Source organism: Phoenix dactylifera, chromosome 15 (assembly GCF_051530095.1).
Source record: "Phoenix dactylifera cultivar Ajwa chromosome 15, Ajwa_hap1_PhDact_Kaust_v1.1, whole genome shotgun sequence".
Lineage (NCBI taxonomy): Eukaryota > Viridiplantae > Streptophyta > Magnoliopsida > Arecales > Arecaceae > Phoenix > Phoenix dactylifera.
In genome coordinates this window covers 14,230,642-14,246,203 of record NC_143204.1, presented here as the reverse complement: position 1 = coordinate 14,246,203, position 15,562 = coordinate 14,230,642, and the positions used below count along the sequence as shown (strand labels likewise).

Here is a 15,562-nt window from a genome sequence, read left to right as displayed (position 1 = left end):
GTCGAGCTGTCGTCAATTGGTAGAAGAGTTTAAAATTCGAGGGGCTCTCTGTGTACCTCTAAGATTAGCAATATGGCAGGCTTTGATTGATCGATCGGAGGCTTTTCGGCGAGCTCTCACTAGTTGGTTTGTCATGTCGGTTGTGGTCGGTTCTAGGCATGTGAAATACCATTCATCCGACATATATATAATTTGTTTAATAGCTTTCAACCAACATTTTTTACCAGCAGCATCTTCACGATTCCTCGGAAGGGCAAAAAGAAAGCTATGATAATGGATGATTATGGCCATGTGAGCATGTGCAGTTCCTTTAGATCGTCCTTTTCTCCCTCATCCCACCATAAGAAAGAAAAGATAAAGTCTATCCCCTGCTTTCTCTGTCTTAGGGACCGCCATGCTCCAAATCACCTCCCTCATCACCCATACAAATGCAGCCAAGTGACAGAGAGATCTCAGTTACAAGTGATAGAAGTATATAAAAATCGTAGTTACCACTGGCTCAGTTGCGGCACAAACGCTATTTAATTTTACTGTCGTCGGATCTTCTACAGATGATGTTCTCGCATGCTTTCCATTAAACTAAATCTAAGATAGATTAGGACTTTGTAGGGAGAGAGCACACACACACATATATATAAAAGGTGGCCATTGCATCTCCATCATTAAAAAAATTCATAAGCCCTTTTTGGTTTGCGAATAACCAAGAATTAAATCTATTTCCCAAAATTCATTCCAGAAACCATCTTTCTAGTATCAGATTTATGTAGGTTAAAGGGAGGATACTTTTGAAATTGCGAAATAGTAGACTGACATCTTTTTAGTCAATTCTTGCTGTTAATCCATTCAACCATTTTGCTCAGGTAGCTCTCGGCTTTTTCCAGGTTTATTCCACTCGTTAGAATATCTCGAATAAGAATATAACTGTGGGAACCAAATACAGCCTTAGAGTACTCAATAATATATTAATATTCCATGCATATATTATAGTAATCTATGCACATGATATTATAGATATTGTTGCCGTTGAGAATCAGTTTGATGGAGGCGCCAAACAAGAAAGGCTGCTAGAGGACTCAGCGATAAGTTGCTCGAGCTATGCAAAATGGCGATACGTTTGAAGCCGCATTGGGAGGTTGAGATTGTGCTTGGGGTTTCAGTCTATCGTCGAGCTCAACCTGAAATAACAAAGATGAAATCATTTCGCCAGAGAATGTCCGATGGAGAACTCTTCGATGCCTAAGTCAGAACAACGCTCAAGAAATAAAACAAGTTTAGAAAGCGACAGCACTTGTCTGCTAGAACTCTAGAGCACTTAATTGGAAGGTCTTCTTGGGAGTGGATTGTATAGTCAAAGGCTGATGCCTGCAGTCAGAGAACTCGGGCACGTGGGTCTACTGTGTTTGGTAGGCCACCATATGTTGACACGTGCATCACGCCTCACACATTTTGCCAGTGCGGTTTAAGGAACCACCCATAGTCATGGCCGAAACGCTGCTAGCTATGGGGAATTTTGAAATTCGAAGAGTTGTCCGCATTTCTTAGGTTCGCCGTGCGGCAGTCCTTGATTGGCAGATTGGAGGTTTTGGAGAGGGTTTTGATTGGCTAGTGTTTAGCGTGGACCATGATAGGGTTTGATGCATATCAAATATGAAAATATTCTTAACAATCTTCTTCTTTAATTTTTTTTAAACAATTGTTGGTAAAATCTTGAACAAATCACCCTTAAAGAATATGTGTGATTTTTTTTTTGGTACTGCAATGGAGGAAGTGGTTCCTTTTGGAAAAATTCTCAAGACAAAATGAATTTCTTAACAAATGGCCTTGGCTGTGTACAAATGAAGCTAATTTGAGCACCTGAGCCTCACGGAGCGGTGGCAGCAAATGTAGATGAGATTTATCTATTGAAACTTGTGGGTAGCACACCTTAAAATAGATCCTCCGGTCTTTTATGTTTTTAAGTCCGAGCCAGATGAGTGGTTACAATGTCCTTTTCTATCCGGATCTATTTGACTCGTTTTTTGTATTCAATTTTGGATGAGGCTATTGTCCATAGCCTTGCAACCAATGGTTGGCATATTGATTTCAACCATTTTTTCAAAAAAAAACAAAACTATTTCCCTTTGTGATATAGATAGATGGGAAAGCTCATCAAAGCATTTCATTAAGCAAGGTAAAAGGCTCATCAAGAAGAAACAAAGAACATGGATAACCAGACCAAGGTTGTCAAAATGTAGGAAAGGGGCATGCTCTTGCATTGTTTGGGAATTTTGCATATTTAATTACATCTGGTCCAATGCTAGTGTAGGTAATTGCGACATTATGCATCACATTTAAGGGACCACAAACCTAATATCAATCAAACCTCATGTCGAACATTATGTACTTAAGATAAGCCTGCATTAGTTATAAAACATAAAAAGTTTATTAGATCCTTCTTAATACCCAAAAGAGCATTCAATAAACTTTACCTTATATAATAAATAACTCGTAGAATTACCATCCATCAACTTTTTTTCCACTTAAAATATGAAACAAAAGAGCCATTATTTTATCAAAGAATCTTCATAAGCTTAAGAATAAGAAAGGTACGTGATCCCCACTACAGAAGAGAACCCTTCAGATAAATGAAAAATTATATTTAGGGATACGATCCTTTATTCATGTTTCTCACACAAGGCGCTTTCATCTACTTTGTAATAATTCTAAATGAAAGATTCTATTCAGCAGTCAAACCAAACGAGACCAAAGTTGGTTCCCCTATCATTGGCTGTTAAACGGGAGCTTTCTATTTCTTTATTTTTTTTGATGTAAAAAAGAGGAGCTTTCTATTTCATCTCATTATTTATGAGCTTTGGAAGAGTCGGTGGGCTGCTCCATCTCTGTGATCTGTGAAGGGCAAGTTGCAAGGTCATAAGTACATTCATGAACAGGTCTAAGGATTTGAATGGATTAGCAAGCTAGGCAATTCAACTCTTTTTCTATAAAATCATTTTGATTTTGTTTATTTTTCTATTCATTTTGTGTGTCCTGGAGTAGGTACTGGGGCTAGGGCAGCTTAACAAGTCACTCATTATATCATCCATAAGTCTTCCTACATTTTAGTTCAATGACTTGGAAAATCTTTCACCTAAGTAGAGTGCGACAAGGAAGCAAATTGGTGTAGTAAGCTAGCCATTTGTGAGACCCAATAGTCCCACATCGGAAAGACTCGTTCTAGAGCCTGGCCATATGAGCCGGGTGTCTCCTAATCCTGCAAACGCGTTTTGGAAGGAAAACAAAACTGGAAAGGGGTGAAGAACGCTTGCGTGAAGCCCCGGAACCGGACAATATCTGGCAGGAGAGCCCCGCGGTCCCTCCTCATGTGGTCCCCACGTGGGCACTGGGTGTCTCACGTGTTCCGCGCAGGCGGGGGCGTGACATTTGGTATCAGAACCGAAAACAGCTATTGTCCGATGGTGGGAAGGGTGTGAGGCCCAATAATTCCACATCAGAAAGACTCGTTCTAGAGCCTGGGCATATGAGGCAGGTGTCTCCTAATCCTGCAGACGCATTTTGAGTGGAAAATAAAATCGGGGAGGGGTGAAGGATGCTTGCGTGAAGCTCCGGAACCGGACAATATCTGGCAGGGGAGCCCCGTGTTCCCCCTCATGTGGCCCCCACGTGGGCACTGGGTGCCTCATGTGCTCCGCGCAGGCGGGGGTACTATTGGATCTGCAGGATTAGGAGACACCCGCCTCATCTGCCCAGGCTCTAAAACGAGTCTTTCCGATGTGGGACTATTGGATCTCATACCAAAAAGAGAGAGACCCTTAACGGGTCCGACCTAACGGGTCGGATCCGAGTTCGGGTTCGAATCTATTAGGCCCAAATAAAAGGAAAAAAAAAGGGTTTAGCCAAATTTGACTAAAACCGAGCCCAATCAGATTGGACTAAGTCCGGATGAACCCAAACTATAAATTGGATTAAATCCGAACCAAATTAAGCCCAATTGAGCTGGGTCCAAACCCAATTAAGCTGAGTTAGTCTCAGCAGAACCAAATTGAATATGAATCAAGCCCAATTCAAAACCTATTTAACTAAATTGAGACCAAATTGACTTTGGGCTGACCCTGACTCAAGCCTAAATGAGCCACATTAATCCCGGACCAAAATTAAACCTAATTGGACTTGAAATTGAGCCCAATAACCTAATCAGAAGACCAAATTAACCTGATAGGGCTAGACCCAATCAGGAACCGAGCCTAATTTTTTAATTAAAGATCCAATTGACCTACGTGAACCCAATCTGGTTCTAAATTGAGGCCAAGGGCTCTAAATTAAGTAAATTGGACTTGAGATCCAAGCAAGTAAATTCTTGTTATGATAAATTAGAAAATTATGAAATAAATAGAGAATAATGTGACCCCCATGTGATTTATTTAGGTGATCAAGGATTTGTCATCCAGACGTAAGAAATTGGAAAGCAAATTGTTGTAAGTAACCTTGGCACTGATCTAAAAGTTTTTAAATTACTAATTATTTACAATTATGAAAATGTATTGGTTATGATATATTTTTCTCAAAATTAGGATCAAGTATATGATTCCATGTGATTCATGAATTTGATTAAAGAGCATTCTTCATGAATATTTGATGGTGTATGAGTTATGAAATTATGATTATGTTAGACTGTATGAAAAATGATATTTGTCGCATGTTTATGCATTTTAAATTATATAATGCCATTTATGATTTTCCAACCTATTTATGATGATTATGATTTATGAAAGAAAAATAATATTATTTATGAACTCTCAGATAGCTATGACCATCTTTAGAAATAGAGGCCAGTCGACACCCTGGAGCTAGCATCCAAAGAATAATAGGCCCTTTGCCAACAGGTTAAAGTTGGTAACGAATAACAGAATTAGTCGGCTAAGATTAATAGGCCCTGTCACGGGATTATAGTGACCATAGCAGCACATCCGTCTGAGAGTATGTTTTATAAAGTATGAATAAATGGCAATATTTCTATATGATTTGCATTATCATAATTATGAAATTTCATGGATGGAACATGCATTGCTTATGACCTGATTTGTGTATATCATGTATAAAATGTTTTATTTTGCTACAACTGCTGGCTTTTTAATCACTGCATTGGCATAATTATACTTAATCCAATAAGATAGTACTTGGTTACTTACTGAGCTGTGTAGCTCATATCTTTTTATCTACTTTTTCTACAGATGAATAAGACTACTAGGAGCAGGGAGCTTGATGTCATTCAGGGTTGGGGTAATTGAAAATGTTATGTAATAATCAGATTTTAGAAGCTCTGTACTGTTCCAACGTCATCAATAATGTTATGACATTAGTAAATGAAACTATTTATTTTTATTATGAAATTTTAAGTGGCTTCGTGTTATTGTGTGCATAAGATAGCAATAGCACGGCCGTGTCATGATCTGGATTTGGGGCATGACATTTAGTGGTATTAGAGCCGAGGACGGCTCTTGTCCGATGGTGGAAAGGGTGTGAGACCCAATAGTCCCACATCGAAAAGACTCGTTCTAGAGCCTGGGCATATGAGGCGGGTGTCTTCTAATCCTGCAGACGCGTTTTGGGAGGAAAACAAAACTAGGGAGGGGTGAAGGACGCTTGCGTGAAGCTCCGGAACCGGACAATATCTGGCAGGAGAGCCCCGCGGTCCCTCCTCATGTGGTCCCCACGTGGGCACTGGGTGCCTCACGTGCTCCGCGCAGGCGGGGGCGTGACACCATTCAGCTTTTTGGTTTGTATCTATGCAAGTATATGTACCAATGGACCTATGAAGTGGTCCAAATTATTCTTTCTAATTTCCAATTGGTAGATGGAACACGAATGTAGAAGGTACGATTAGATTCAAAATTGAACTATGAAATACGTTACTAGATTCATTGTTCGTGTTATGCTCCGAACCCACCACCCAGGTCAACCACGTGACATGGTGGCATAGGGCAGACCTATATGGCAAATGATTTAGAAGTGATATCAGAGCAAACCTAGTCCATGGCCTATGTGGACTAGGGGACACTATACAATGGACCTATTGGGGCTAACTACGAGCTGATTATGGTATTAATGATTGGATTTATGGTACTTATGGATTTGGATCCTTAGAATGATGAAAATGTTAGGGCTTAAAATAGAGGAAATATATAAGGATCCATTCGAGCGTATGTTTAGTCGCACATCGGCTATTGTCAGACCTAGTCTAGAATGAGCCATTTTGGGCTAAAGTTGGCCTGCCCAACCGACTTCAGCGAGAAGAAGAGACTGAAACACAGGATTGCGATCTTCTGTTTTCTTATTGGTGGAGCGAATAAGCTACAATAACTGTGGCTGTTGTGGACTCTGCGGGGCCATTCGAACGGCTGCTAGCCGTTGGGTCGCACTCACCCACCGCTGGGATTGCGGATGGGTGCAATGTCCGAGCTTATTGCCTCCCCCAAAATATCTATAAATTCTCGACTCCCCTTCAGTCGATCTCCCACAAAAGCTCTCTTCCCTCTTTCTCCTTCTCCGGTGGCCACTGTACCATCTTAGCCTAGTGTCGCTACCGAACTCCCTTTTTCATCTCCCGTGTACCTCGATTGCTCTATTTTTTGGGGCTAAGCTTTGTCGCCCTTCTTCCGAGCGTCACCGCCTCAAGATCGCTGGGCCGAGCTGTCCTCGGCCAAGATCTACTATCTTCACCATTCACCAAAAAGCTTCCATTCTTCTTTCTTCTTCATTCTTCCTTTGGTTGAGCTATCTCCTCTATTTCGAGTCAATCATTAGCTTCTCCCTTGTCGTTGGCCACCGCAACCACTACTGACTATTGTTGGTTGGTCGTCGAGCCCCTGTCACCAAGGCTTGGTCGCTGCCAGACCTTTTTTTCTCTTCTCCTTTTCTTTTTTTCACTCTCATTCTTCTCCTCGTTCTACCTTCTTCCTTCTCAAATTGTTTATTTATTTACTTATAGATTAGTTTCTCAAATCCTCATTTCTCTCTCTTGACTCATGGACTAGATATGATGATTAGTCTAGGTTGACCTATGCCATTGACAACTAAATTCAGACCTGTGATTGAATCTGGACTGTGATTCTCTCTCTTCTTCCTCTTTCTCTCTTTAAGTCTATTTCTCCCTCTAAGCCAGACCCAGGAATCTTATTTCAAAGCCCCGACTCTCTTTTTGTTCAGATCCAAGTTGACCCTGGGTGGCGGCTGTGCACCGCCTTGATACTCAAACAGCATACCGGATTGTACCCTAGCCTTGTCAGGTACCTTCTAGAATTTGGTTATCCTTGACTTTTAATCCACTTAAATCATTGCTCATCTTGACCAGTTTAGACTAACTCGGAGAATCTGGCACTGCCACCTGATTTGGGCATAAGATCGTATTCCTAATAGTATTTTAATTTTTGACTTTGCCTAGCTTTGAAAATAATGATAAAATTAATTATATTTTAATAATATTAAAATAGGTAAACCAGACTCGCCTACCTGAAATTGGATTTTGAAGCAAGAAGAGCTAAGTAACCTAATGCTTCAATGTGTGTTTTCCAAATTTTTGGTAAAATAATGCTTCAAAGTTTGTTTTCCGAATTTCTAGTTGATTAAATTTGATTATGATATATGTTTTATACTTAGTTAAATAGGCTAAGCATGTTATTGTTATGATTATTTTAAAATATGTTATATGCTATATTAAAAAAAATTAAAATGTGACTAGGCAAATTATGACAAATTTGTTTTATATGTATGTATTCTCAACACAGCTATGATCTGGCCCTGCCAATGGAGATTATTCGTTGGCCGCGTCGACTTGTAATCTGAGAAACTAGTTTTGGCACCAAACTATCGGTGATGTGGTATTTGGGCACCAAATCACTAGTGGTTAAGAACAGTGGTATTTGACACTTTGTGGGTTACGTGCCCATAGCTTGATGTTGAATTTTTAGTATCAGTTTATAAAAATAATGGTAAACTTTAGAAGAAATATATGTATTATTCGAGAATTGATTTATTTCTAGTCAATATCTTGCTTTTTAACTAATTATTTGGCATGCTTAGACCCCACTTTAGGGTATTATATTTTTTATTGGGCTAGTGTAGCTCCTTATTTCTTTTTTTTTATTTTTCAGATCCAGATTTATGATTGTTCAAGACTTGGAAAAGTGCGCTGGATCTTCTTAAGATATTCTCAATTCTACTTAGACTATTTAGACTAGTTAGAATATTTTGATTTGAATAAATAGTTAAGCATATGTTGACTTATGTCACTTTAGAATAATTAGTTATAAAAATTATTTGTATAAGATTTTGATTAAATTAATTTTCAAGAATCATTATTGCTTTGATACGATATGTAGCCTTGTATGCTTATATGGTCCGCTATACAAGCATGCGACGTCTAAGTACGTCTAACAGCTATGTACTGAGTAGATTTTGAGTACTTATATAAGATCCAAAATTTTAAATAATTAAGATTTTTTGGATGAGGTCCCGCTGGAAAAGCTTCCGAGTAGAGGTCGATGAGTTGAAAGGCAGCGGAATTAAAAAAATGAAACGAAGACGACTTTTTTGTTTCGCTTGTCAAGAATTGGCCAATGAAGGACAAGATATGGAGCCGGCCCACAAAAATTGATAGAATAAGAATTAAGACTTCTTGTTTATGTTCTCGGATTACAGGTTTGGCTTCACCTCTCTTATATTACTAACGGTCGCATCATCACTCTTCCTGATTAAAGAAGGGGCAAGTTGGCTGCCAATTCTTTCTTTTGAACCTATCATTTAATCCAAAATAAGAGTCATTTTGTTTTCTTAAATTTTGGATGGGATTTAAAAAACTTATGTCAGTTGTCACTACGTCATTAACAATATTTAGCGATTAATGTACACATAATATAATATCTCGGACGGCTTGACATAAGTAGCCCCTCGGTGTTCAAAATATTTTTTTGCTTGAATTAGAACACTTGAGGACCAGTAAGCTTTAGCTTTCTCCTCTTGAAAATATCGATTCTATGTTATTTATACCAATGGGGATCTATTTTATGTGTTTTGGTTGATGGAGAAGTTATGTAATTTTTTTTTTTTTTGATAGCAAATTGACATGATGTATTTGTTAATGAACATATCTGCTAATGTTTGAATTTAATACTAAATATGACCTCACAGTATTATTACTTTAATGAATGACAAATATATTCAATCCATTCCAACATTCGCAAAAAATCAAATCTTGCAGCGAAGAATCTAATCAATATATGCTTTGTAATACAAACGCTCGAGCGGGCTAAGCTTGTCTAGTTATTTGATGTCGATCGATTCTTCATAGTAAAAAGGTACTCCAGGAGTTCATAAATCCGTACTCAGACTGAATCTTAAGCCAAATTCTAGCTAAAACATGGTTCCTCTTGCCAATAGTTGTTTGACATTAGTTATTTTTATAAAAATAGTACAAGTTTATGGACAAATGCATGTCTCAAAGGAAAAATGTAATCAAAGTTTTTTTTTTGATGGGAATATATATATAAAATCAAAGTTGCAATTCATGATAACTTGATTATGAAAATTAACTAAAAATAAAAACTTCATGTTAAATCCCATGCATTGCCTAACGGCTTTATAGTTGTTCATGGCTACTAAGATCCTATTTGGCAGAGCTGTTGGCAGTAGTAGAGCTTTCTGAAGTAGAGCTTTTATAAAAAGTTGTTTGCTGTTTGGTAACTACATTACTAAAGTATTATGCTACTTTAACATATGTTTGATAAACAAACTAAAAAAGTACTGTTGGTATGACAAAATGACCATAAAGGACACTGCATAGTATTATAAAACAAAGCATAATAAAATATAATATATATTAATACGTAAATATATGATATAATATAATATTACTGTAATCTAATATAATATTATTATAATATAGTAATATAATATTGTATACTATAGCAATATTAAATTATTTAACATAACATATCAATGTATTATGATATAATGTAATTTAATATTATATTTATAATATAATACAATAATAAAGGTATATTATAATTATTAACATAAATTAATTTTTCATAATATAACATAATATTAAATTATTGAACATAACATATTAATGTATTATGATATAATGTAATATAATATTATATTTATAGTATCATACAATAATAAAGGTATAAAATATTATAATTATTAGTGTAAATTAATTTTTTACCTTCTTAATGATCATTTATCTCTCTAACAAATGTCCTAGCTAGGTGATAAAATTGGTTAAACAATTATTAAATTTTCAGATGAGAATTACACAAATGAGAAACTATGTAGCATGTTCTATATACACAATTTAATGAGGCTTGGAATACACTTCATATAGCGTGGTATACAGTTAAATAAGAATTGAATGCAGTTAATCTAAACTGGTACACACATTATATATCTTGGCACATAGTTAATCAAGGCTTGAACACAGTTAATATCCTACCTAAACTTTACCTTATTTCTACTTTTTAACATTGATGATGTAGTAGCAACAAAAATACAAGAAGCAATATTTCTGTTTACTCAAATACAAAATGAAACAACTAGCTCCTCAACAATTTCATAAAGAAAAGGAGTCAACGAGCTATAAGTTAAGAAGCAATATAATCACGCAAAATATCCATCTCACGGTTACCCAATATTTGGCTTTGCTCTACACTTAGTTCTTTCTGCAGTTCATTAATCTCTAAACAATCAGAAAGAAGTAGATCCTCATTATCATCATAAGGCTGAAAATCCAAATCTTTGATTGCATGATTTCTAATAAAATTATGAAAACCATGGAAGCCACCACAATTTGGACTTTTTTATGATAAGAAAAGTTGGGCATGGTACTCAATATTCTCCATCTACATTCCAGCATCTGAATATCCTCTCAATAGTGCATCTCAAGGAGGAATGTGCATGATTAAATATTTCAAACATACCCCTTAGTTGACTTCCATGTCGAAAATCTGGTAAATGATACCTCTCCCTTTTGTGAAGCCCTATATATCCTGACATGTGAGGATATCTTGCATCCACCAAATAATATTTACCTCCATATATATATATGAGTTATATTTTACACTTATGCATGAAAGTTAAAAAAGTATACCTGCGATCATACTATATTTAATTAACATGCATATGTCTACATTATAATATATTTTATTAAAATGCATACCTCTAGGTGGGTGTGGAAATTGGAGCTCTTCTCTGTGTATAGTATCTAAAAAAATACGAGTATCATGAGCAGCACCCGCCCATCCAGCACAAACAAAAGTAAAACACATATCAAAATCACAACATGCCATAATATTTTGTGTAGGAATTCCTTTTCGGCCAATATATGGTACTTGTTTGGATGGAAAAAATTTTATTGGTATATGAGTGCATCAATTTTTCCAATGCAGTCCTTAAAATAAGGTCACCAATGACTATCATTGCAGATTTTACTTAGAATATTTTTGAACTCTTTATCAACCGGGCTAATAATATTCTTGGACATTCTTAAAACAACATTTAAAACATGGGTAAAATATCTACTAATTGTTTCTTCGGAATGTTAAATTTTTTTTTGAACCATCCTATTCCCAAGCCCGTGTCCTAGAATTATCAAAAACATAGACACCAGCTCCTCAACAGGAAGATATCTAGAAGCTTTTAAACCATATTTGACTTTCAATTCCATACACAGATCAATAAATAGATGTTTTTTCATTCGAAATTATTGCTGGCATCTATCTAGATTGCCATTTAAGATCTCTGATACAAACCTGTATCCAGTTTGATAGGAGGTTCTACAAGGCTTCTCTCAATATTTTTTGTGTAATATTCAGTAATTGTACAAACAGTTGCAGTTAGTAAAATATAAAAATTATCATCATCAACTATCTCATCTTTACTGGAATAATTCTCCTCAGAACTATTGTCAATGCTACCCATACCTGTAGAAAAAATATTATGCAAAAAATAAAACGTCCATAACAAATAAAACAAATGATATATAAATATATAATACAAATAACACAAACAATACAAAAAAACACCAACTCATAATATCTATAATATCCATAAAATCAATAGCATCCATGATACATTATCCAAGAGATAGCACAAATATATATAGTCCATCATCATTCTGAAATAGAAGTTTATAATTAAAACTACAAAACATATTTCCATAATAGTACATCAACAACTACTTCTTTTGTAGGTTTGATATTCGCTTGAGCCATTCAATCTGAAGATAGGAATCTTGGAGAGCCACAAACATCTCCTGATGTTCTTTTGTAAAAATTTAAAATAAATAGAATTGCTTGATGGGATTTGCTAGTATGTATTCAGTCAACAATCAATAGCAAATGAAGTAATTAGTACAATGTGTTAGAAACATTGTTTAATTCACAAAACACATGCTACATGTCAATAGCTGTATGACTACGGTCAATAGCCAAGCTCAATTTTTTTTTAATCAAGTATGATAATAAACAAAATCTAGCAATGCAATCCACACATAAACGGAAACAAATAATATCTTGATTCGACATGTATATTGATTGTTTTCTAATAACTGAATACCTTTTCTAGTAAATACTATAGAGCCGACAAAGTAGGGCATAGCCATATCCTCTCTCTGTCTCTCTATTACAAAGAAAGCACTCTCTGTAATAGAGAGAGATCCTCTCTTTATAACACGATTGATCTTGCGGTCCATCGTGGACCACGAGATCAATCAGGAGAGGGAGTTGGTGGACCGCGATGTCGCGGTACATCGCAGTCCACACTCAAAGGAGGGCCATGATGTCGCGGTCCACACTTGAGCTTGGATCACGATGCCGTGGTCCATATCCTCCTAATGTGTGGACCGCAATGCCGTAGTCCATATCCTTTTGATGCGTAGACAGTGATGTCACGATCCTCGTTTGAGCATAGATCACGATGCTGCGGTCCATATCCTCTTGATGAATGGACCGCGATGCCGCAATCCATTTTCTCCTGATGCATCGCAGTCCATGCTCAGAGAAGGACCACTACCAGAAAACACGCGTATAGTGATAGAGATTCCCTTCACTATACCGTGTTTTCGGTTACTAATAGGGAATTTATGACCAGAGCTTCCGTCACTGAATTGGTTACAAAAACATGCGTCACTAAATTCTCAGTGACGGCGGTGATTCCCACCACTAACCTCAGCGTGGACCACAATGTCGATGGAAAATAGAGAGACAAGACTGATTGTTTTGGAAGGAATGGAAAAGAAATTATAATTTTTTTTCTAAAACAAGATTCAAAAGGATTTATACAAAAATAGAAAAAAAGAATATCTTGTTTGCATGGAAGGAAATCTATTCAGCGACTAGGGTTTCTTATTAGGATTCCTGTAGATTTTCAGGATTATAAAGGAACATTTTGTGTAATTGTTATATTTTATTACGGATATTTTAGTCAGAAAATAGCTTCTCGATCGGGCTTAAAAGTTCTTTTTCGAAAAGTTCTAAACTGGAGCTTCTCCCAAAAGGTTATTTTCGAAATTTTTACCAAATACTCTTATTTTATCTAAAAGTATTTTTGGAGGGCTAGAAAATGCTTTTTGGCCCTCCAAAAGCTCCCTCAAACGGGGCCTAAAATCACTGCCTATAACAAAGTTAAAATCATCTTCTTTTTTAAATTTGTTTTTGGGTGGTTTCGCTTCATCCTGTTCCTTAAACTCAGAGACTTCTTAGCCTCTCTTTCTCTCTCATCTGCAGCTTAAAGCACCAGGGGCTTAATCTTCCATGATGGCTCCCTCCCATCCTTAACAGCAACAAGGCAACAAACTCACATCTATAGCAACAGTGAGGCAACTCCTCTTACATTTGGAATAACAATTTGGAAATCATGACCAGCTTATTTTTCCGAAAGATTTTAGCAATCTATCTTAAGCCAATGGCTATTTCTCCGCATGTATTTATTAACAACTGCCTTAGCCCTTTACCTCTCAAATCTCGTTCCCAATATGAGTCTAACATCCCTTTGCTACATGCCTCTTTACTTAACAACTAACACCATCAGGTTTCATGTTTAAATCCCACAACATAGCCTTTATATCTTCTAACAACGTCGACCCTGACCTCCCATGAGACATGCGCTCTCATTTATTTGGGTTTTTCTGTGGGTTTTGGTTATAGAAAATTCCCTGTTCGGAAATTTGTTTTTGTTGATGATAAATTCTCTATTTTTACGCAATCTGAAGGATGAAATTTAAATAAGGGTTAATTATGTTTTTGGTCCTCCAAATCTAGGTTGGATTTTTGATAAGTCTCTAAACTTTAAAAAGATTAAATTTGGTTCTTATTTTTTTAACTATTTTAATTAAGGCTACAAAGAAGTCGAGTGACCCATGACCCAACCTGATCCGGCTCATTTAGACTCGATCCAACCCACTTTAAAGGATCCGTAAGGCCGAGTCGGGGTCTGAAATTGGACTTGTTCCTTTTTTCGGTTTAGTTTGAGTTCACTGAATTTTGACCCAATCCAATCCGACCTGACCCATTATTTTTTGGGTTAATTTTAGATCGTTTATTCAACGACTTGATCCGACCCGATCCAATCCCGAATTATCCAATCTGGGCCCGTAGGGGCTTGTTGAATTCTTGGTCAGCATTCATATCATTGTTTGTACTTGCCGTAGTCATGAATTAATCTGATAATATTATCAGTTTGTTAGCATCTGCTGGTGAACCATTGTCTCTTTAGATTGTTAATGTTGTTGGAGTTGTCAGAACATTTAGTTTAATTAAGTATAATCAATCTGATAAGACTGATGTGGGGCATCTAGTTGATGGATAAACTGGGACACTTAAAAAGGTCCATGTGAAAAACCATTTTTGCCAATCCAAACAACATTTGAGACATTTTTCCTCTAGTATTATAAGATATTTTTTAATTCAAAAATAAAAGTTGTGGCAGGCTTCCAGTTGAATTATGTAAATTTCATTACGATGCGACATTGTTATTCTTCGAAATGTGTATGAAATTCCATTTGTTAATAGAGTCTCCACTTTTTTTGATATATTTGGGGGATGTTTAGCTTGGACTAGTTAGTCTAAAATGTGTTTAAACTTACTTATCTTGGTAAAGAAAAATTACGGATAAAAAGTTCAACTTTAAAGTAGTGAATTATGTTTCTTTATTAAGAATTATAGCATGACCCGATCTGGACCTGAATTGGACTCGAATTTTTGGATTGGGACCGGGTTATGTATGACTTGACCCGATCCGAATGACCTACTGGGTCAAAAATTGTAGCCGTGGACTCGACCAGACCCGACCCAATCTTCTATTTGATTGGGTCTAGATCCAACATTAGGACCTAAATAAGAAATCGAGTTTGGTCGAGGTCATTCATGACCCAATCCAACCTAATCCATTTGCACTCCTAATTTTAATATGGTCATTACCCCATATTTCAGCCACTTTCTCTCATCGAAAGTTCTTGCTAATATTAACCAATGATTATATGACTGGTGACAATGTAAAAACTGATTTGCAG

At 36.5% G+C, this 15,562-nt stretch overlaps 1 pseudogene; it reads right to left on the bottom strand.

The window, feature by feature from the left end:
• Nucleotides 1–10,637: 10,637 nt before the first annotated feature.
• LOC148699878 (uncharacterized) lies at nucleotides 10,638–11,321 on the bottom strand (annotated as a pseudogene).
• Nucleotides 11,322–15,562: the final 4,241 nt, after the last annotated feature.